Source organism: Rattus norvegicus, chromosome 6 (genome assembly GCF_021556685.1).
Source record: "Rattus norvegicus strain SHRSP/BbbUtx chromosome 6, alternate assembly SHRSP_T2T, whole genome shotgun sequence".
In the NCBI taxonomy this organism is placed as follows: domain Eukaryota; kingdom Metazoa; phylum Chordata; class Mammalia; order Rodentia; family Muridae; genus Rattus; species Rattus norvegicus.
In genome coordinates this window covers 64623583-64648816 of record NC_141539.1, presented here as the reverse complement: position 1 = coordinate 64648816, position 25234 = coordinate 64623583, and the positions used below count along the sequence as shown (strand labels likewise).

Below are 25234 nucleotides of genomic sequence, written 5' to 3'. Positions count from 1 at the left end.
GGAATCACCTTAACATTAAGAAACAGAAAAATTGTACTAATACTTAATGAATATGAGAGTTACTTTCTCCAGAGATTTCCTTTAATGCTTCCAGTCTCTGCTCATAGATTTGACTTGGAATCTCCTATCATATCATTGATAACATAAATACAGAAAGGAATCAAAGGAATAAAGACATACTGGTTTACAAGCTCCAAGGCCTACAGATACTGAGGAAACTATGGCATCCTTCAGCAAAGCAATGAGACCAGATGAAGAAGCTAAGATAACAAGGTGTATTTACAAGACAGCGGAGTTTCTGAGAACTGCCGTTCTTCACCTTAGTGGCCGAACTAACTTCACTTACCAGGATTTCTTTATCTCCATCTACCCTGGGATGAGGACCAGAAGGGCTTGGAGGTAGGGAGACTGACTTGGTGTTTTTAAATGAAAGGCTTGTCTCTGATAATTTATGTGTTTTTTAAGGGTTTGGGGACTCAAAGTCAAGGCTCATGGATGCAGGGCAAACACTATACCACAGATTTATACACCATCTACATTTATCTCTCTTGGTTTAAATGTGTGTGCATACAAATTGTTTTTCTAAATCAACGCATGAAATTCTATGTGGGTACAGTAAGCGTGTGTTTGTAGAACAGTCTTAAGTGTTTTCAGGTGGATTGCTAATGTGTATGCTAATGAAATAATTTCAGATCTATTAGAAGTGAAAATTAGCACGGCCAGTTGTCACCGCATCAGATTCAATGGTAGATGCTGTTTTTAGATACATGCCTCAAAGCACTGTCTCCGTCCTTCTTTTTTTTTTCCATTGAATTAAGTGTCTGGTCAGCTGCTGGAGTCCCTGATGGCCGAGTTGGCAGCGGCAGGCTCCATCATATCCTCTCATTTCCAGACAGCAGGACAGTTAGTATTCTTTATTCCTCTATGCTCTGTAACCGCTTGCTCTATTTTTCATGCTCTAAGGAAAACAATGATATCTTACAGAAAACAAGCTCTTATTCTCTCTCTGATTCTACTAGTCATCCAGGCTTCAATTTAAAATTAAACCCGGTGCAACCAAAACACAAGAATTTGTATTATACACCTTATTCAGCTTTTACAGTTTTCAATGGTGTCAGTTTTATTTTGCCTAAAATACATCATTAGGATTTAGGTACGTATCTCCCTCTTCTTTGCTATGAAAAATCATGGTAGGAAATAGTGGTTAGAATGGCTTGGAAGAAGAATGGAGTTCAGTCTGTCACACTTAGCTCAAATTTCCTACCAAGCTTATCTGGCTTTTATTAATTTTTAAGGTACCACACAAAAAAAAATGAGTTCCATCCCATCATTCTCATACGCCTGCCATTGCATTTTGCTTACAATTGTTTTCCTCCCCGATGTGCCCTGCCTCCAGGGGCATGTTTTCTTCCTACATCCTGAATGTTCTCATTCTAATTTCTAATACATCTTATGTGTGTCACTAATAACAAGAGGCTTTGCACAACAGTTTCTAGAGCCTTGGTTTTCTCAAGAAGCCTGACTTCAAATTCCACGCTCTCCATCAGAGGGAGCTTCCTGGTTTTCTATATTAAACAAGATCAACAAAGACATACGAAGACACATGTGTAAGGAGATTATGCAATATCATCTTGTACTATCCGTACACTCTATAATCACCATGGCCAACAGTTTGACTCAGCAATGCTTGGAACTGGGAAAAGAGACCCAGCCAGCGTTACATGTTTTCTTATTTAAATGCGAACACATGGTAAACATGTACTGCGACTTGCCATTTCCTGTGAGAGGCCCGGAAGCACAGCCCAGCTCGCAGCACGACTGAGGGACAACCAGTCTTCAGTAAAACGTGGCTATGAGGCTCATACAATTCACAGGACATTGCTTTGTATTTTGAGTGACATTATTTTTTTTAAAACTGTCCTGTACAGTATTTCTTCCTCAGATGACAGATAAGAAAGCCAAGGCAAATACTGATGAACTGCTTTGCTTAGCCTCACAGCACAATTTCAATTTCATTACAGCACGCAAAATGCATTCGTCACATCAGTCACAGTTGCTAACGGGGGACTTCCTGAGCATAGCGAAAAATCCGTAGGTAAAAGAAGTGCTGCTTTCCAGATGTGTGTTTGTGCACACGCACACACACACACACACACACACACACACACACACATGCACGCGCTCATGCACACACACACACACACAAACATACACACAGGCACATGCTCACGCAAACGCACACGGGCACATACACACATACACATACACACCAGTCACTGCCTGCGTGAATCTACTTCTAAGCAAACTGCTGTGTCTAGGATTGACATTTTGTGTTTGTTTGTGTGAAAAGTGATTTTTATTTTTTCTGTTTATTATTTTTATTTGTTATTTTATTTATTTACATCTCAAATGTTATGCTCCTTGCCAGTTTCCCCTTCAAAACCCCCCTATCCCATATCCCATCCCCCTCCCCCTGATTCTATGAGGATGCTCCTGCACCCACCCGCCCACTCCCACCTCACCGCCCAAGCATACCCCTATGCTGGGGCATTGAGCTTTCAGAGGACCAAGGGCCTCTCCTCCCACTGATGCCAGATAAGGCCATCCTCTGCTACATATGAGGCTGGACTAACATTTAATGTGGTTTTAAAAGTAAAATCCTGGAGGCAAGCACCTGCATATTCATTCCTTCCTGCCAAACTTGAAGGAGTTAGAACAGGAATCCGATACACTAGGAAGGTAAGGTGCTTCTAGCAGTCCTTATTCCTAGGCATGGCTTAGGAAGAGTTCTTGCCTACCAAAACTTAGTTCAAAAGAACTGCATTGTTCAGCAAAGTAAGAAAACGTTCTAGACAGGACTTCCCATTCTGTGTAGAAACTCCTCCCCCCCTCCCCCTCCTCCTCCTCTCCTCCCCCTCCTCCTTCTTCCCCTCCCCCTCTCCTTTCTCCCCCTCTCCCTCCCGCTCCCCCCTCCTCCTCAGTATTGCACCTTAATCCGAATCCATTTCTGGAGGGTTACTTGCTTCTATTTATAGTCCAGAACTGTGCAGCAGAGGCAGGTAAATGAGAGCATTCGCAGAAGCAGAAGAGGGAGTGGCCACCAAGAACCGGCCACAGGTCACTATAGCAAATTAAGATTTATACTGACCTTGGTATCTCCTCACTTTGGATGATCAACTATGTGTACAAGTGATGAAGTAGCTAAGGCTTCCACACAAGTCAAACCAAGACAGGAGAAAATAGAGAATTTTTATAACTTTCATCAACTACAACTATGATCTGATGAGGCTCTGGAGTCCCATTAACCTCATACTGCTCAACAACAAAGCCAAATATTTTAAAATGTTTTAAAATAAAAATTATTTTAAAATAAAAATGTGAGGCACCCAACATTTCAATAAAGTTGTTTAATGTTCTCACTTTTAAAAACATCATGTGTAAATGACTCTCAATTTTATAATTTTGTTTCCCGTTGCCAGTACCTGTGTTTGTATTTAATATGCCAACTAAGAAACTCAGGGCTGACGAGAGAGTTCAGTGGGTGAAGGTGCATGCCGCCAAGAGGGAGAGTCTGAGTTCAGTCTTAGTCACATGTGGGAGCAGGAGAGACGCGACTCTCACAGTTGTCTTCTGACTTCCACACGTGTATACACACACATATACGCATATAAAAACAAATGTGATTTTTAAGAAACCTTATGTGAGTCTGTACCATCAGTCCCATTTCCTTTATTTTTACTTTATCTAACAAAACCTAATATATGATATCTAATCTTAATAAAACTAATTCTCTTTGCTAGTAGGTACATATTGACAAAGGCTCTTGTTCGCAGAGTCCATCCGCACAGACAGCACTATTAGTTCAGAAGTCCTGGGAACCTGTGGCAGGAGTTCCAGCTCGGGTCCTTCATCAAGGAGAAGATACAAACACTAAGACCTTGCAAAGGGTACATAGTTAAGACCAGGAATAGAACTGGGAGTGGGGGAGGTGGGGGGATGACAAATGGTTTTGGTTTTTGTTAATGTGTATACATGTGTTTCTCTGTGTATAAGTATGTATGCATACAAGTGCCCATGAAGGGCAACAGAGATCATAGAAGCTGTTAGTCTTAGGGTCCACAAGACTATCAAAACCAACACAGGCTATTGCCGTTGCCCTTGGTTGACTCCCAGATATTCAATGTAGGCGTATTGGGGAAGGCCCATACATGTCACATGTCAGATGCAGGACTTAGAGGAATCAAGCTGAACTGACCTCCAGGTCTAGTGTATGTATCAGGAGGTGCTGTGTGAGCTGTCATAGGAGAAAAGGCAATCCTGTGGTTCCACACCATTGTCAAGCTGAAGAACCACAGCAATGACCAGCCAGAAAAGATAGCACTGAAGGTGCAGGAGTGGCAGGATTGTCATGGAGGTAACCAACTCAGCAAGTTCCAAACCGCCTGCTATTTCGTGCCTACCACCAAACAGAATCGGTTTTATTAAGGTTAGATGTCTAACTGCTTGGATGTACAAATAACAAGTGCTAATCAGAGAGGTTGGCACAGAATTTTTTTCCGTATAGCTCTTCAATGAACACTTAATTAGAATTTTACTCTCCTTGTACATTTTGTAATTCTTTTCATGTTACAGAAAAAGTTAATCTGACACCCAGTTCACCCATTGAAGTCATTAATATCCAGACACTCTTATTTATTCCGCTTCCAAGGGCAGCCACTGGGAAGGATTCCATAGAACGGCTGCAGAGTGGACTTCTTTTTACCACTGCATCTCTCTATGACAACATGTGCCACATTTATTTGCTTTTAAGGTCTCCATACACTCAGCTACTATAATTTCTGTCAATACAAGAATTTCATCTTATCAATATAGCCCCTTCCTGGCACAAGGTCTAATGTACAAGTACTCAGTACAAGCTAGTCAATGTATTTACCTCGCCGTAATCACAGAAGTACACATTCACTATTTGCTTCTAAATGAAAGTGTAGCATTCAAAATGCTGTTTCTTTAATAAATTTTTAATAAATACCAACTGTGAAAGGAGATTTACTATAACATTCAAGCTTAGAGACCTTAAAAAAAATCAATTACAAAGAACACACCTGCCTACCTCTAGCCAGAATCCCAGTTTTAATTATATTTAACATGCAGATACTAAATTGCCAGTTTGGTTTTTCATAAACTTAAATATGCAAATACCTTAAAGCAAAAGAAATTGTACTTATCATTTTCATGGATTATTTTCCATATGTAGAAATATATCAATTATGTGTACAGGTATAATAAAAAGCAAAATAATGTATCTGAGTAAATTATTGGAAAAAGCTCAATTATATCAAGATAATGACTAAAACTGCCATGCTTGGTATGTTATTTAATATACTAGTTCTTAAGGCAGTAATATTTATTACGTAGAATTTACATGGCCAGCATATTATAGAGGCAGAGGCAATGGATTTTGTGACTTGCATCTGTACTTACAAAGAATTATGACATCTTACTGCATCTGTTGGATTAATGCCATTTAAATTTAGAGTAATTTAAATTTAAAATAATAAAGATAGTGGAATGCTAAATCCCATCTTTGGAAGATACATGAGAGGCTAGAAATAAATATTCTCTTAAAACTTATCAGTTCCATTTCAACTGATGCCAGCTTCTATGATCTCAGCACACTCTACACTGACATTATCAGTTTCATCTGAAGACTAATTTCATAAAAGCATAAAGAAGCACAGAATAAAAATGAGACGGGTTGAAACAATTAGAAATGACTCTTCCAGGAGGAGTCAGCAATGTGCAGATTTAAATGAGTCAAAATTCAGTACACATTTCTCAGTACATATTTTGCGATGTGAATTGTACTTTTAGAAGTCACAAATATTATTATGAATTTATTATGAACTAATTCTTCTTCAGGGAAGTCTATGTATGTCCCATTTTAGTTTTTAGTGTAACTCTTCTATGAGAATGTTCTGACAAGTATGGATGATTCCAAAATCCATATTATTTCCACAATACAGTGTAAATGTCACTTTTATTTCCTCAGATGAGGGGTGAGATGAGTACTGTACCCAATCTCTGTGAACACAAGGCTTGGGCTAAGGCCAAAGTGTTTCTCTGTTCTAACTCTTGCTTAGTATCCCTCATAACTAGCACCCATTTCCTAGGGTCAGCCTCAGATTCCAAGAACTTTGCACTTCACTAAGTTTCCACACCAACTCCCAAATGCCTTAAAGTTCCAACTGTCAATAAACAATTGTTTCTCTCCACTTCCCCTACTCATCTCTCCTATGTCCAGCCCCACCCACTCCCAGCCCTACTCTGGGAGACCCAGGCTTCTCATCCCCACCTCTTTCGCTAACTTCTCTGAGTCTCTACATTGTAGCTTGATTATTATTTACTTAACAGCTAAAACCCACTTACAAGTGAACACATATGAATATTTATTCTTCGGGGTTACGTCACTCAGAATATTTTTTCAAGTACCATCCACTTTCCTGCAAACATTTATTTTAAATCCATTCTTTAGTTGAAGAACACTAGATTGTTTCAAATTTCTTGCCATTATGAATAAAGCCACAATGAACATAGCTAAACAAGTCTTCTTGTAGTAGGATAAATCATCCTTTGGGTATATAGTATAGCTGTGCCTTGTGGTAGATAGAGCCCTAATTTCTCAGGAACCTCCATATTGATTTCCATAGTAGTTGTACAAGTTTGCACACCTACCAACAATGGAGGAGTTTTCCCTTTATTCCACACCCTAGCTGGCATGAGCTATCACTTGTGTTATTGATCTTAGTCATTCTGACAGGTATAACATGGACTCTCACAGTAGTTTTGATGCATTTCCCTCATGGTTAAGGATGTTGAATGTTTTTTTAAGTCTTAGACATTCAAGATTGACCTATTGATGATTCTGTAGTTAAATATGTATCCCATTTTTAAAATTAGGTTATGTGTTCTCTTGCTCTCTTGTTATTCAGGTCTGTTTTGTTTTTTTTTGTTTGTTTGTTTTTGTTTTTTGGGTTTTTTTGTTTGGTTTTTTCTTTTGAGTTCTTAGTATATTTTTTGAGTTTCTTAGTGATAGTAGTTCAGATATATGATTGGCGATGTTTTCCCATTCTGTAGCCTGTGACTAAGTCTGAATGATGATGTCCTTTGCTGTGCAGAAGCTTTTCGGTTTCATGGGGTCCCATTTATTAACTGCTGATCTCAGTGTCTACACTGTGGTTGTTCTGTTCAGAAAGTTGTCTCCTGCTTCCTTGTATCCAAGGCTGTTCCCTACTTTCTCTTATATCAGGTTCAATGTATCTAGTTTTATGTTGTGGTCTTTAATCCACTAGGATTTCAGTTTTGTACAGGCTTATAAATATGAATTTATTTACATTCTTCTACATGAAGACATCTAGTTTAACCGGCACCATCTGTTGGTGATGCATTTTTTGTTACAGTGTAGACTTCTGGCTTCCAATATCAGATGTTATAAAAATCGTCAGAAGTCATTAAGTTTGTGGATTTATGTTTGGGTCTTTGATCGATTGATCACTCTGTCTGTTTCTATGCTAATACTATGTGTTTTTATTATTAAGCTCAGTAGTGCAATGTGGAGTCAGGGAGGGTGGTTTTAATGTTATGTTATTGTTCAGGATTGTTTTTAGCTACGCTTCGCCTTTTTTATTCATATGAAGTTGAGATTTGTCTTTCAAGGTCAGTAAAGAATTGTGTTAGAATTTTGATGGGCATTGTAACTGAATCTGTAGATTTCTTTTTGTAGGATGGCCATTTTTACAATGTTAATCCTCCTGACCCAATAGCGTAGAAGAACTCTTAATCTTCTGATAACTTCTTCAATTTCTTAATAAAATACTTGAAGATTTTATCAGACAAGACTTTCATTTGCTCGGTTAGAGTTACTCCCAAAGTACTTTCTATTGCATGTGGCTATTATAAAGGGCTTTGTTTCACTGGTTCCTTTCTCAGTCCAGTTCTCATTTGTATATAGAAGGGTTACTGATTTTTTGAGACCATTATGCATTTCAACTTGTATTCAATTATCTCACTGTACCCCATAACTCCATGAATTATAGAATCAGCTATAAGTAAATACAATAGTAAATAATTTAAATTCTGCCCCAAGCTTCCATAAATTGTCTTAAATCCTATGGAATTCATGATACCTTTCAGGAAATGACATATTATTTCATATAACCAGTTTCCCAAAAATTACTGAAAATGCTGAGGATCTGAGGCAACTCACACATAAGCCAACCAATTGTTTAGAAAAGAATCATGGGAAAACATCTCCAAGAAAGAGATATTTTGTTACAAAAACATTTCCATATATTTTAAGGGGTAATCAAAGATATAAATAACAGAAACAGGCTTTAACAAAGCAAAACAGAATCTGCCAGTAGTTTAAAAAGAAAACAAAAAAGCCTTAAATGTGAACACCAATTCCAAGAAATCATAAAAGTAGAATTAGCTATAAGAATTTGAAAACTAATCATGTTTTTGAAATCCAGAAAAACTCAATGTTTACTCAGTGCTTAGTCTTTCAAATGTCAAATAAGTTGATTTCTATAGTCTAAATATCAATTTAAAGTGTTTCAAATAATTTTATTTCTCTAAAAATTTATCTTTGTGCCAAGTAAATGTTTTCAAATAAATGGGCTCTTCATACTCTGAAATTATTACATATTAGTAGGGATCCAAAAGCAAAGTTCTATCCTACAAAGGATATCTCATCTAGCAAAGGAAAAAGCACCAATTGCATATAACTTAGAGATTACAAGACAGGTGACATTGCCTGAAGGAATCCAGATTACATGCACAAACTAACGTGAGGACACTTAGGTTTTAATTATCACCTTTCCCCAAGCATTCCAAGGGTGACATTCTCATGACTCGCTGTCATGAGAATATAATTACTGTGGCAAAATGAAAGGGGTCTTTCTTCTATCAAATTTAAACAGAACATGTCCCTGCTAGTGTGCACAATCTGGCTGGAGGTCAGGTTTGGCAGGTTTTCCCTAAACCTGCTTCCAGAACACCCATCAGAGTAATACTACACATAGGAGTAACACATAAGTCTGAAGGCCTGTTGCAAGCCACCTTCCGCACGTTTCTCTCTCTCTCTCTCTCTCTCTCTCTCTCTCTCTCTCTCTCTCTCTCTCTCTTTCTCTCTCTCTCTCTCTGTCTCTCTCTCTCTCTCTCTCTCTCTCTCTCTCTCTCTTTCTCTCTCTCCCCCTCCCTCTCTCCCTCCCTCCCTCCCTCCATCCCTCCCTCTGGACTTTCTAACCTCATAGCAGTAAATGTGCACAGTAAGAAAATGAGCTCACGATAGTTACTTTGACAGTGGCAGGCTTCTTATTGAGCATTCACTCCACCCCACACAGCGGTCATGCACAATATGGAAATAAGGACAGCTAAGATGTAAATCAGTGCCAAAGGTGCTGCTGTGAAAACTTCAAAACTATGGGTGAAAGGAAGAAAAGCCCATGACTACTACCGCACTGCTAAGCTGTAAAACTGACTTGGGTTAAGTTTACGGAGCAATAGCAGGCCTTGGTGCAGCAATTAGAAGCAGCATCAGCTGTGTCTTCTCACTGTTAGGAAGGAAGTGGGACTAGTGAATAATTTACTACCGTCATTAACCTGACTGGGCTGAATCATTTTCAAAAGTTGCAAACTCTGCTAAAGCAAAAACCTTTATCTTATAACATGAATAGATGTCCACTAGGACTCATGTTCAAACAGCCAACTTCATTTTGGTAGGTGTCTTAGGTGACATAAAGTGGCACTGGTTTATCTCTAAGTGATCCAGGCCCTTCGGGAAACTGGGTGTAGTTTTAATAAAATGAGACTCATAAGTTTTTATTACATTTATAATGAATGCTTTTCAGTTTTATAGGCTCTTTGAAGGAGCAATTTAGTTTCTCTATTAAAACATGACTTTATATCCTCCACAACTCGCAGGTTTCAATTTTACATTGCTACCACCCTAAATATAAATGAAGATATTGAAGTTTTAATAAAGGTATAGAGTTATTTTTACTGACATGTGTGGAATAGGAGTTTACAAATTACAGGGGAAAGTAAAGCTGATTAAAATCTTCCCCTACGTTGGTCATTCTATATATTTCCATCATACAAAGCTGACCAAAGATTATATCAAAATATGTACATGTTTAGGCATTAATAAATAAGGATTCATGTTAGTATCTCTTTTGAAGAATAAAATATTTAAATGTCGTATTGACATGATAAAGAAGTAATATTGTAATTATTGTATTAACAGGGAGGATACTTAGGTAGTTTCTTTTTTTTCCCTAGTGCAACCATAAAAGTTTTCAGATATACTGGATTGGTTAACTTCATGAAGGCAAACCTCAACATCGGGAATTAGTAGTAGGATATTTTTGCTTACTTTCCTCACTAAAGGAAATAATACCATATATTATTTAAGAAAGTGGAATTTAAAAGAGGATGTGGTATGCTCTTTGCCTATAAAGAATTATCTCCTGGGAAACCAGACAAGCAGAAATACATTGTGATCTGGAGATACTAAATAACAGACACAATAGACATCTGTGACCTGAGGAGATAATTCAATGAAACAACACAGCAAATTGCTCTTATCAGAGCAAAGAAGACAGTGGGGAGAAGATGGTTCATGTATAAGTCAACGGCTAACTGGGAGTTCCCCAAACTGATAAAAGTATTATATTCAAAAAGGGTTTTTTGTTTATATGTCCATCTTCTACTAAGACAAATCGGATCCTGTTCTTACAGGTTTGGGGACAATTCCTTTTTCTTTTCTTTTTTTTTCTTTTCTTTCTTTAAAAACATTTTTAAAAAATGTAAATTTTTTTATTTTATATTTATTGATTTACTTTTTTTTCGAGACAGGTTTTCTTTGGCTGTGCTCGAACTTCCTCTATAGATCAGGCTGACCTTGAACTCAGAGATCCATATCTTTCTGCTTCCTGAATGGAGAGATTAAGCATATGTGCTGCCATGTCCCCATATTCTTTTCTTGAAAGATGGTTCTTAATATAATTTAAAATAAATAATTAATTGGTTAATTTAAATTTTATTTAAATACAATTTAAATATGTTCTAATTACTGTTTCCCTTCTACCAACTCTTCTAAGATCCACTTCCACCTCCCCTACCTTCTGAACCCACACTTTTTCTTTTTCTTTAGATAAAAACATCTAAGGAATAATAAGAAGATAACACACAAATCATAAATTCATGATGAGACACACATTTATACACACAGGATTTGGGAACAATCTTATCTATTACTCTACAGAGCATAGGACATAATTCAGTGTTATAAACATCTGCTTAGAAGGCAAACCACTCAAAATGCTTTAAATAGATCTCCGAAGTGTTCACACATTTAGTAACTCTAATAAAATTGTTGTGAAAGATAGCCACTTCAACTCAAAGAAAACAACTTCTGCAATTTGGGGAGAATTGTTATACGCTTGTCATGGCTTACACATGTCAAGTACCAAAAAACAGCTTTCTATGTTGAAACCCCTTGATGCAATGTTATTAGAAGATGGGACTTTTCGGATATGATAGGGCACTGAGAGCCTCCCTCTCTAAAAGGAAAGAGGATCTATATCAAAAGAAGATCCCAAGAACTTGGTATCCTTCCACCAAGTGTAGACAGTGAAAAAGTCTGGTCTACCAGTATCTTGGTCTTTGATTTCACTGTTCACTGCTTACACACTGTGAGGAAAAGTATTTCCATTGTTTGTTGAAGTAGTCTATGAAACTGTTAAGGCCACACAAACATACAAACCTTTCCATAAGAAAAGCCAATTCAAATCTCAAGAAGTAGAATTTTCATTTTAAAAACATGTTACTAGAAATTGTGGTAAACACACAGTTTCTAGTCTGAAGAAGATTCACAATCAAGAAGCTATTATGAGCCAAAAGAAGTACCCACATTGGCTGGAGAGATGGCTCAGTGGTTAAGAGCACTGACTGCTCTTCCAAAGGTCATGAGTTCAATTCCCAGCAACCACATGGAGGCTCACAACCATCTGTAATGAGATCTGGTGCCCTCTTCTGGCCTGCAGTCACATATGCAGGCAGAATGCTGTACATAAAATAAATAAATAAATCTTTAAAAAAAAAAAAAGAAGTACCCACATTTCCTTTGATATTAGGTTAATTTCTCTTTCCTACTGTTGGCAGAAAAATCAGTGTCTATAAAGCCCATTGATAGACAGCCAATGTGTAGTGAATGGGGCTTTAACTGAAGTGTTGTCCCCAGAGTCTACCTTAACAAAGTCTATGACGAGTGTCAAGAATCAAAAATAACTACACTTGCCCTGCACTCACAGCTTCCCATTTGGTGGAACTCAGTGCTACAGAAGTATATCTTCCTTTCTCTTGTGGAGGCCGATCATTTAAGCTGATCTACTCCACATAAGCCCAACAGGCCAAAGATGAGTGTCCTCGCTGTCAGTTTCTCTCGTGCACCCAGCCAGCGATTCAAGTGCCTCCACTTTGTTCTAGGTTGCTGTACTCTAATGATCTACAGTAAAGAGGATATGTAGAACTGACTCTTCACAGAGACTGGCTGAAACAGTGCTAAAATGTAACATCAAAAGGAAACATTACCTGAGTAAGAAGGGAGTTTGGGGAAATGGACTACTTCTCATTAGGAATGGGATAAGGGGGATAATAAGCGATTCTACTCTATGAACTCGGGTTGACCCAATACTAACTGATTAGTAGAGTAGAAACAGAGATAAGTGTGCATGGTATGTTGTGAAAGATAGTCTCCTGAAATCCATTTTGGAAATGGAGGATAAAACCAAGCAAGCAAAGAAAAAAAAATCCTCAGGTGTCCACCATATTGGGAAGGTGAGGGCAGTCCAGACATGAAAATGGTAGTCTCTCAGCTCAAACTGTAAATACAGATATTTATAGGGGTGGAGTCTGGCCTCCACAAGCAGTCTATTTGTCACCTTGGAAAGCAAAACTAAAAGTTAAATCCTTCTAAGCTAAGACTGGCCATTCAGATGCTAATATCAGAAATATGAAAGGCCTGGCATGCAAAAGAGCATAGATTCCATTTGAGATAAATTGGTTCTTGAAAGAAATGATTCCACAGAAAGTATAATATCGCTAAACAAGTCATTTTGTTTTACTTTACCTTATTCATCCAGTGAATATTTATGAAACACAGAGTAAGTCTCAGCCACTCTTGAAGGCACTTGGAACCACCATAAACCAAACAGATGTGAGTACTGCTCTTGTGGGAGCTCTATTATACCATAAAAGGTGGGGACCAATAAACAAGAAAAATACACAATGCATTAGAAAAGCCAGAGGCAGTTTGAAAAAAAAATGTAAAAAAAAAAAAACACGAAGAATACAATTATTCAGGGAAAGTATTATTTAAATAAAAGACACAAAATACAAAGTAAATGTTTTGCTTTTCTTTTGTAAAGATAGAATGTTTGGGAAAGAGTAGGCAGGATTATATACAAAAGAAACCATTTTAATTAAATCTAGTGGAACAAATAAACTAAAGGAATTAGACTCATAGTGCCATTTAGCCTGCCTGTGTCTCAGGCAGATGGTTGGTAAAATATTTTGCTCTGGTTCTCTACCTTACATTTCAAAAACTGAGAAATATAGGTTTGATACAAAGAACAATTTTAAAACAAGTGTGCAGTATAGTCAGTGGGAAAGCAATCTAACACGACAAAAGGAATCGCAAAACATTTAAGAAAAACCACTGAAACCTACTAGTACACTCCCGGGAATGGTCTCCAGGTCCTGAGACCATTATGACAGTTGCCCTTGTATGACCTTAGGCAGGAGGAGGTTTAAAATGGCTGCTTTAAAAGTACAAAAGACCTCACTCTGGAACTGCTGAGTGGCCCAGACTCACAGATCAGTCATGCTCTTAAAGTTGAAGCAGCACAAACCACACTCAGAAAGAAAATAAATCTCACTTGAAAAAAACCATCTATCACCTTTTATAGGATCTGCATTTTAAAACACTGTTCTAAAATAATACCATTTCTCTAGTGGATGAGGAATTATCATGTCCTGTTCAAGAATTTTTTTCAGTGACTTGAGACAAATCCTGCTGTGAGTAGCTTTGAAAATACTTTCAAAGCCCTTGGTGCTCACTGATGCAAATGCCTCTGGAGAGGCATCTACCTTTAAAATGCAAGTTGCAATTCCCTTCTGATAAAAATAAATTACGATATGAACCTTAAGGCATAAAACAATAATCTTAGGGTTTTTTTTAGTTTGTAGTAAACCATGGAGACTATAATCTCTTCTGTACTGCAGCATACCCCCAAAACCTCTTTGATCATAATACAGTATTCCTTTTCACTTTTATGCGTGTTGTATATTCAATTATACTTATTTGATGATGTAGTATCTAGAAATACCTAAAACTTGTATATAATACTATGAAAGTATTAGGATGATGAAATTTCTATACATCTACATATTGAAAGTAATCCACATTATTGTCATTGTTTAGCTTCTAAAGACTGAATTTGGACCAACAGCTACATGCTTGAGGGATTTTCAGAGCTGACCATGTTACTTTCAGAGAAGTCACTTAGCCTTCAGCCCGAACTGTACATTTCACTCTTCCCATATTAAGGATTAAGACTATAGCATTTGGAGGATTTAAATAACTAAGGATCAAAGCAGAAAATGTTACATTCAGATCTCCATAACCCCAGGATTAATTGCTACAACCACTTCAGGAAAAAAACAAATTAAGTCAGAATTATATAAACTGATGTTATTTTCCTTCTAAATGAAATTATCTTATATGATTTTAATGTCTTCCATAGGCCTGGTTGCTAAAAGAATGTAAAAAAATAGCACATCACGCTTAATTGTTTTATGGAATATGTATCAGAATATTCAGAGACATTTGTAATTTAATTGCAGAAATAATAAAAAAATATACATGTTGAATATCTTGGTACAATAAAGAAGTAATTTAAATTGGTTCTATTTTTTTCTCACACTAAATTACTATGTGATGACTACTGCCTTCCAGAAAGACACCTGATTTAGTGCCCTGAAAGAGAAAAAAATAAAATGTTAAAAAAAAATTTAAAATAAGAAACTAAGCAAACAAAAGCCACATGAGAAAAAAGAGAGGGGGGCATATAAAAGGAACCAGATATTTATTAAACAGAAGACTTCTGAGTACCTCTGTGGGCCAGGAACAAGGCAAGGAAGAAAAGCACAAGATTAAAGCAAGGTTTCCATCTTTGAAGAAATCCTCTCGAAACAGAAGAGGGGCCATAAAAGCAAATAACCACAGCGCTATTAAGTGGTCCCTATAAAATCCGAGTGCATGAGGACAGAAGCCTTCAGTGGAGCTTCTGAGTAAACGCCCTAATGGCTTGTTGAGAAAGCAGTTTTAATTTTTAAAAAGCCTGTTAGACCACTCCAGTTTTTTCCAAGTCTCTGTGGATGAGTACTGAGGGTCCTCCCACGCTGGTGTGGCTGTGTGCGTGTTGCCCACACTTTCGCTGGGCAGTCTGCTGAGGTGCAACGCTGTAAGAATGAACAAAGCTTCAGGAGCATTGACTTTTAAATGTCCTCTCATTATAAACTTTCTACACACCCTTACCAAAAGAAAGGAGGGAGGGAGGAAGGGAACAAAGGAAAAAAAAGCATTAAAAATGACCATGCCTAAGTCTGGGAAGCCAGCTCAGTCAGTAAAGTGCCTGCCTTGAAACATGAGGACCTCAGATTGACCTCCAGAATCCAAATTACAAAAAAAAGGCTGTGTGGCTGGGTTTCCAGAGGATGCTTGTCCAATTCCCACCACCTATTTATCCCTCAAAATATCTGTAATTCCACTCCCAGGGTATACCAGACTGCTCAGTAGACAGTCCACACACATGGTACACAGACATATACAGTCAAAGTACCCATACACAGAAAATAAACTTAAAATAATATTATTTTTACATTGCCAGAAATGACACCCATTCACCCTTGTCCTTTGGCCTCCTAATACAAAATGGACACACATGTACATGTACATATACACAGCCATACACGTGCACACACTCAAACATACACACACCTGGCATGTGTGAGCTCATGTGTGCGCACGCACACACATGCACATACAAGCACACACACATGAGCGCACACACACACACTCAGAGAGAGACAGAGACAGAGACAGAGAGACGGAGAGAGACAGAGACACAAAGAAAATTTTCAAACCATTTGAACTAAAATAACTAAGTATCCATGTCCGCGCTTAAAAAAAAAAAATAAAGCCTTTCCTTGTCTTGGTTTTCATTTTAACATTATTGTAGGCAGACTTGGAGATCTGACTAGGGTATGATTATACTGTAGAAAGAGTGAAATATTTTCAGAAGTAAATCAGACCTTATCCATTGTCTTAGTTTGTTCCCACTTCTATAATTAAAAACACCAGTGCTGGGAAGATAACTAAAACATCTCTCATCCTGGTAGGGGCTCTAGGTCTGACACTGAGGTGTAGTCATGTGATGCCTGGTAAGATGCTTCCTGCTCTACCCTGAAGTGCAAGAAGGAGGTCGGAGGTGAAGAAAGTTAAAATAAGAAAGGGGAAACCTGCGAAAGGCTGAAGGCTCCAACAAAGCCCAGGCCACTCTATTTTGGAGGCCATTAATCTCATTCATGTAGTCTCCAGTCAGACCGGACGTCAGTCTCTGCTTAACACCATTCACCAGCAATTAGGTTTCAACGTGTAACTGGAGGACACATTCAGACCATGGCGTGTATCACACGAGTCTTGCCCTTCAAAGTGTGCTTGTTCACTTGTGTGACTACTGTTCCCTGCAGGGATGCTTTATTTGCCATATCCACTTTGCCACACCCATATGTGTTCTATGGAGTTGTTTCAGAGCCAAGCTAACAGCTCCTAGCAGGTGGGAGGTGGGGCCTGCTGCAGACTCTGGGCTATTATAGGCCAAAGTCTAACCAGTCACCCACAGGTCACCCACTAGTTTTAATTTGATTTACAAGAAAACTTGAAAACTAGCCATTTCAAGCACACACTCACACACATACACACACAAGTGCACTTGTGCACATGTGACCACTCACGTGCGTGCATATACACACACACAGGCACACATATGCACAAGGACACATGCAAACAAACATACGCACACATGCCCACATGCAGACATTAAGTAGTAAGTCACAAAAAGCATAGGAGTTTTACACAGGTGAAAGAAAATCAAATCGGAGACCGTAGGCAGTCTCATTTCCGGTCTCTGCTACTGTTGCTCTGGTGCTGAGTGTAGTCCTACTGAGTGTAGTCCTACTGAGTGTAGTCCTCCTGCGTATAGTCCTACGCAATTGCACAGAAGAGGCCCCAGAAGAAGCTGAAGTTGTGGAAAGAGGGCTTATTTGATTCACAGTGGAAAGAGACCAGCTGGGGCAAAGTCAAGCCATATTACAGAACCAGCATGGTGAAAATGACAGGAGGCCTCAACTTCCTGTGCTAGTCCACTAACTCCATGCCAGGCCTTCATGTACAGCCCAACTTGAGACAGTACACAGTGCACCTTCCCAAAGGCACACCCACTTGCTTTAAATCTACAAACATCTTATTCTTACACAACCACGGATTTGGGGGAGGGGGAGGATAAGGGTACACATTCCTCCAGGCCTCAGCTCACTGTGAGTGAACAGCAAAGGTATTTTGGTGCATCCTTCTTGTAAGAGCAGATGCTGCATGCTACAAGTGAAGCCTGCCTCCTCTGTGTCCACCCTGAGAAAACGGCGGTGTGCTTATTTTAATATTCCTCTTTGCTGCCCCACTTAGCTTTGCAGATCAAAGCCACTGAAAGGCAGGCAATTTTACCGCCTTATTATTAGTTCCACAAAGTCAGCATCCAAAGTGCATTTACACCCCTTTTGGGGTATACTGACCCAGTAAGTTGACTCTGATCTGAGGTTTTTAAAGTGAGAATATAGCTCACTCTCATCTCTTAAGCAAGAAAACCATAAAACGGAACAGAATAAAAAGCATGACAAACAATGAGGCTCACTGAGAGAGATTATTTTTCCTTAGGTGTTGTTATTTTTGGGATCCAGATGAGCACACCAAGCAAATGCTGCAAATGAGTACATAAAATAAAATAAAATAAAATAAAATAAAATAAAATATCAGTAATTTCAACACAACCACTCTTATATTTTTGGTTATGAGCCTAGCCTTTAACAGCTGAGCCATCTCTCCAGCCCAACACAACCATTCTTAAGTTGTATAAAATGTAATTTTTGTTCAAGAAAAACTTTGTAATTTTTTTAAGATCCAAAGGTTTAACACTGGGGCTACAACTCTCTTCTTTGGGAGAGGTTACATAATGCAAATCTCTCTGCATAGCCCCCACCCCGACTCCGCAGACCGAGCCTCCTTACTTAGGATGGGCCATCGGAAGCACACAGTGAGACAATCCCTGCTCTGGGTGGAACTGAACTGAGAGTCTCATCACCAATACTTAGAGGGGATCCTGAGTGTGAGAGGAAAGCAATTCTGACTATGATCCTGGCCTGACACAATTACATAGCTCAGCCCAGTCTCTACCAAGGTAGTCTATATGGGTCGGTTTACTAACGGACATCAAAGGCTCACAAGAATTGAAGCAATGGACACAGGGCACTCCATACTGTTTCTGTAACAAAGAAAGAGCTCACTAAATGCTTGACATTGATATACTGACTTGATGATTGCCACGTATTTCAAATATGGCTTGCACAGTTTAAAGCAACCATTTGCACTCTACCTGTTGCCCCAGGTCAGAAGAATCCTTAACAAACAAGCACTGGTCTCCACGACCTAACTGTTACATACTCCACCCCCTTATAAAGAAACGATGGCTTCAGAATCCATTGTAAGGTTTCACATTGTCTGTATGACTCAAAGACTCAGAGCAAAACATCTTCTGTGACCTCATCAAATGTGCTGGGATTAGAACAAGAGTCTCTAAGAAGAGGAGAGAAGGTAAACATTTCACTGCTACCATCATATTTGATATTTTAATAAGGTAATGATGAAGCAAGAAGGATTTTTGTCTCTCACATGCAGAGCTTAGTATTGGTTGGAATTCTAAAATCAAAGCCAGCCCTTAATTAATAACTACTCTGATACTTACTCATTTGATTATGCTCTGGCCCAGAGAACTGACATTTTCCTGGCAGGTTATGAAATGTTTGTTAAAGCTATGAAGACTAATTAGGTAAGCCTTCTTTCAGAGGCCCACAAAGGGTGGAGAAGTGCTAGAAAATTAGCTCCCTTCTGCCAAAGGGAGAGGTCTCTAAACAAGTGAGAGTGGAGCTGGATGAATGATACACAAGTGAGTGGTTCACAGTTCACATGAAAGGGAACTGAACACAGAACACAGAAGAAAATGAAAAGCACTCTAGTGCCATCCTTTGGGTCTTTGTAAAAAAAAATGTCATTAACATATTTACTCCTTTTTCTTCAATGAGGCTGGCTATAGCTGAAGCTTCCCAGTTGCTAATATGTTATCATTACTCAAATAATTAGACTTACGAGCAATAGATTTTTTTAATTAGCTATCTCAAAGCAAGCACCATTATAATCATCTAATTATCCTGGGAGGCAGCTTATGTACGAAGGCTTGAAACATTCATTACATTACTTCCATGGGTGCTGGCTCCATGTTTATAGTTTAAGACCATTTATGACAGTGTAGTGATGAAACAAAAAAAGCACAATTTATTTATTTCTTCAGAAATTTGAAAGTAATTTTCATTAATTGAACTTATATTTAAAAATGAATGTGTGGTTTCCACTAATAAAAGTGGCAAAATGCGTATTAATTTTCAATTTATTCACACATAAACAAAGCCTAAAGTATTTCTTAGCCTCGATGCCAAACGTTTAGATATATTCAGTCAACAAAATTGCTTAGCTAGGTAAATAATTACCACTTGTCTGGAGATAAGATGCCCTCCTCCCCTGCTAGAACATGGCTAATTCAGCCCGTAAGAGCAAATGTCTTCTTCAAACACACAGCTGGTTAAATGAGACTCTAAAGAGCATGTCCACCTGATTAACAATATACAGCAGGATTTTAACTACAAAATAACTCCTTTGGTACATTTTCTGATGTGACCTGGATCCACCTCAAAAGCTGACGTGTAAACACAAGAGAACGGGCACAGATGAACCTGATGTGTATCAGGAAAAGCCAATGACTAAAGGTTCTGAAGCTCCAGGCCCCATCCTGCCAGCAAGGTGGATAAAGATTAGAAGAGGGAAACAGCAAAGGAAACATGGTTACTTCGAGGCTTTACTCCTAAGTAAATGAGGTCAAGCCACAACAAGTGAAACCGAACAGAAGTTCTATGAGGCATCCATGAGATGGAGCGACTGCATCTGCAGCAAACATAAAATAAAACTAAAACCAGAAGAGGCTAAAAAAGGAAAGCTGAAAACGAAGATGATGAGATCAGGGGTAGGGGTGTGGATGAATACAGGTTGAAAAACGTTTAGCACATTGTTAGCAGAACAATCCATGGGGTGGGCTTGGGGGGTGGGGTGGAGAAAAGGAGGTGAAAAAGGAAAATAGAGAGAGGAGTCAGGAAGAGTACATGGATATAAAATGAGCAAGCAGAAGTCAAATCAGGAGTGGGGAGAGAAAACAAACGTCAGCAGTGGGTCTAGGTCAATCCCACAGAGAGAGGGCTGCAAAGACATGTTTAATAAGTAGAAGGCATAAAACATGGCGAGAACTTGTACAAATAGAAGTAGAATGTTCAAACCATGAGATTAGGAAAACTGGAACCCCTGCCCTAGGCGAATCGCAGGCGTGGCTGCCGTGTCACATGTGCACCAAGAGGTAGCAGAGAGGAGAGAGGCTGTGTCTACACTCAGTGTTCTGACCTGTGAGCATCTGATTGATCTCACACTCCTGACCTGACAGTCCCTGAAGAAAGCAAGCCTAAAAGACCACTGGTCCAGCACAGCCTCACAGGCCCTCGTGGAGGAGAGAGACAGAGGTGAAACAAACCTACCTGGGATTGAGGGACCCCGGCAGGATTTACTCTAAGGCAGAAGGCCTCACATGGGGGCCTTGAAGGGGCAACTCCAAGAAGACTACCAGTCTGGCTCCATGGGGCCCGCATAGGGAGTTGGCTTCAAATGACCAACAGTCCAGTGCTGTGCAGGCTTAGGCGGTAAGACCATGCCCAAAATGACCCCTGCATGGTGCTATCATTCATGGGTGAGGCATAGCACTCCTGAAACCACTCCTAAGAGAGCGCAGACACCCAGACACCCTGACACCCTGGGGTTACTAGAAGGAACAAGTAAGTGGTGGAGAAATTGAAGAGAAAGAGAAACAGAAGGATATGGGCAGAATGAAGAGAGGCAAAACTGGAGACTCAAGGGTAGTGAGGAACAACCTGACGTGAGTAGCTGATGATGCCACTTGGGATCATGATGCAGTCCTGGTGTATGCTGCCACTGGGGGCCATGTCTGGGTCTATGGCCCTGCAGCTGCAGGGGCTGTTGCCACCCAAGTCCAGGCAGATGTCCTTGGTTTGGGCTGCAATCTAGGGGAATATTGATGTGTGAGGGCTACGCAGAACTGCCCACCCCTATCCTGGGGATCATGAAGAGCTGGCCCTGGGGAGTGTGAGTAAAAGAGAGGATCCCACCCCTAGACAGCAACAGTATGTGAAAGAGTGATCCCACACATTGCAGGAGTTTTGAGGTAAGCCATCCCTGTGTCAAAGACCTGGTCCTTTCACTTGTCTCTGGTGCGGTAGCATAGACAAGAGAGAAATAGTCTCCTCCCTGCTTACCACTCATCACCTGCTGCAGGTACCTTAGGGTCATGAGAGCAAGAGAGCTGGCCCTGCCCCTCCCCAGCTGCAGCACTCGGGAGAATGGGCCCTTCAATGATCCTGGGTAGCACAGCAGAGCTGACCCTGATGATGGGGCGCAGGTGAGCAGGTCCCGAAGATATGAGTGTGGGAGAGTTGGCCCTACAACTTGTCGACCATGTGGCTGTGTGGGCAAGGGAGAGGTGCCCTCCCCAACCCTTGCCCCTTGGCACCTACAGCAGGCAAGAGAGTTGTCCCTGCCTCCGACCGGCTGCAGTATTCGGGAGAGCTGGCCCTGCACCTTAGTATAGATAACCCTGTATAGCGGGTTGTGTAATGAGCTGCAGGTATAACAGGACAGCAGATCCTGCTTCTGTTCTGCTCCATTGTGGTATCCGTGCTGGTGTGAGTGAGTGATACACTCCCTTCCACTTTGCCCTTAACACCTGCCAGGGTTATGAAAGCAGAACAGTTGGCTCTGTACCTCACCTGGGCAGCACAGGAGAGCTGACCTTGGTAGCTGTGGCACAGATGAGTGTGAGTTGGCCCTGCCTCTTGTCTGCTGTGCAGTGCTTCAGTGAAAGAGAGATGTTCTTCTCCCCTCCCTTGTCCTTCACCACCAGGGTTATGTTAGTGGGAGAACTGTCCCTCGTCAAGTGCACCTCTCAGGAAAGTGGTCCCTGCTCCTGAACTAGCTAGCACGTAGAACTAGCCCTGGTCATGGGGGTCGTGGATGAACCACCCCCAAGGACGTGAGAGCAGGAGAATTTCCCAAGCCCCTTGACTGCTGCAGTACTCAGGAGAGCAGACCAGCACAGTAGTGCTAGTCCTTGTGGTGTGGGTGGGGATGAGCTGGGGGAGGGCAGGAGACCTTGCCCGTGTGCTGTGAGTGTGGGAGAGCTGGCAGGCTTACAAAGCTTAGATACCTCTGAGGTCCAGATCCAGAGCTTTCAGATATGCCTGCCCCAATATCTACCCCATTGATGAATTATTGGAATGGGTAAAAGGCCAAATTCTACTAATAGAAAACTGTAGGCTCTCCATTACACAGGGCATCACCAGAATATCTAAGAGGAGTCCCAGGAGGTTGCAGTATTGCTAGTGTAGCAGAGGCTTCATAAGAGACCAAGGACTCATTGCAATGAACATTCCAAGCAAAGAAATGTGGACAAAAGGTTAAACTCTGAGACACACTGTGTGACACACTACAGCTTTCACAATGGATTTTCCCCCTTTGGGGAGGGAACTAAAAGGGTGGGTGGAGTGTGGGTAGGAGGGGAGATGAGTGAGCTTAGGGTGCATGCTATGAAATTCATAAAGAACTAATAAAAAGTCAAAAGAAGAAGAAGAAGAACACTGAAACCCTGGTAAATCTTGCTCTCCTCCATTCCACATTATGAACCAACATAGGCTAATGATAAAGAGATGATGGTGGTTTGAATAAAAATGGCCCCATAGACTCACATTTAAATGCTTAGGTGTACTTCTGTTGGAGCAGGTGTGGTCTTGTAGGAGGGACTGTATCACTGGGGGTGGGCTTTAGAGTTCCAAATGCCCAGATTGGAGCCAGATCCAGTGGCTCTCTCTTCCTGCTGTCTGCAGAGTGGGATATAGAACTCGCAGCTCCTCTCCAGGACCATGCCTGCCTGCATGTCACCATGCTTCCTGCCATGGTGAGAATGGACTGAACTCCTGAACTGTGAGTCAGCCCCAGTTAAATGTTTTTCCTTTATAAGAGCTGCCACAGGCCTGGTGTCTTTTTTACAGCAATGGAAACCACAACTAACAATGACCCAAACCGTTTGCATCCTCAGGTTTTTATCTCCATCTGCCTGACCACACTCATTTCACATTCATTTTCATTCCCAGTCCCCCACTTCCTCCCTCACCGAAACATTACAGTGATGACTTTGAGAACTCGGCACCAGGAAGTTAATTCCACTTCGTAAAATGATATGGCATAAATTTTCCTTTAGAAAGTAAGCAGCTTTTGTTTAATTGTGTTGTTTCTGCCAACATAAAAATACAAAAGTTTAATAAACATGAAGGCAAACAAAATTATGCTAATGGCTCAACTATAATAAAATAAAACTAGTACTCTGGGTGGAGACTGGTTTGAGAAATGAGAACAAGGCTAAAAGTGAAGGAGGAGGCCAGGAGAAGCTGAACAGGATGGTCCAGCCCTCATCCTATACCCTTCATCCCTTTGGCCCTGGTTATTGCCCAAGATCCTGCATCCTTCCTGCAGAATTCTTAGGGGCACTACCCTCTGACTTCATGTGTACTGAAAGATTTTCTGTCTCTACACTCAAATCTGCTGAGGACAGAGCCAAATAAAGATCCTTGAGCCTCTGTCCACAGTGACTGCTCCAAATATGGGCCGGAGGATGAAAGTCAATGGACTTTATCCCCCTTGAGATTTTATAAATATTCACTGGGAGAAGGTCACTGTCTTTATTCAGAATGTGCACATGTAGGAGGGAAAAATGCACAGGGGAGCATAGCTGAGAAACAAAGAAGGGTCTCTGGGAAGAATGGCAGTGGCACTGGGACTGGGGCACCCGGTCCCTTTTCCAAGTCCTCCACACTCCCCAATTCTGTGCTTTAAGGTGCTTAGCTGAACTAGTTTGTTTGATGTGTGTTTCTGATCTACAAATACCTTCTAAAATGGCTGTATAGAGGTGTGCAAAACGATGCACTCCCAGTTGCTGGGCTCCTGAGAGCCAGGGTTGGAATGGAACAGACCAGAAGAGGAAAGAGAAACCAAGAGAAACTTTGATGTCTGCCATGGCTGTATTGGAACATATTCACTCCTTTCAACTCATCTGAAAACTGGGCATAATTATCTGTGAATACAATCACCACAGGCATTCCATTAACAGCCAACTCATGGCCCAAGGCTAAAAATGACTTCTGACTAGTCAAAAACCTATGGACAAACATTTCCGAAGGGGAAACTAGAAATCATATTTTTAAGGTGAAGTGAATTCTTCAACTTCTTCTCACTTTAGATTTTTTTAAACCTGGGCTTTCTGAAAAACACTATAAAATAGAAGATATTTAGACAAACAAACGAAAAAGTCAAAAGTACACAGACTAAGTCGAAAGTTGAAGGGCACTGTGAGGGAAGTGCGGTAGAAGTCAGTGGTGGAGTATGTGCTTAGCCTGTATAGGCCTCTGGGATACAAGTCCTAGTATCAAAGGGGGAAAGAGACCACTGTCATGAAGGAAAACAGTATGTGAAGAGACATCACAAGGCTTTTATACATACACTTTCAGGTTTTTATTATGTGCAAATTGTGTGAGAAAAGGGCATCACATCCCCTGCAGCTGGAGC

The 25234-nt window shown here is 40.3% G+C and overlaps 1 protein-coding gene and 1 non-coding gene across 10 annotated transcripts in view; one reads left to right on the top strand and one right to left on the bottom strand.

Annotated features, from left to right (window-relative positions):
• Positions 1 to 25234, bottom strand: part of Immp2l (inner mitochondrial membrane peptidase subunit 2) — a 906807-nt gene that overhangs the window by 556968 nt on the left and 324605 nt on the right. The window lies entirely within an intron of this gene.
• Positions 20857 to 20989, top strand: LOC120093461 (small nucleolar RNA SNORA17). Its single transcript, XR_015623622.1, has one exon. It is a non-coding gene; the product is annotated as a small nucleolar RNA SNORA17 (small nucleolar RNA).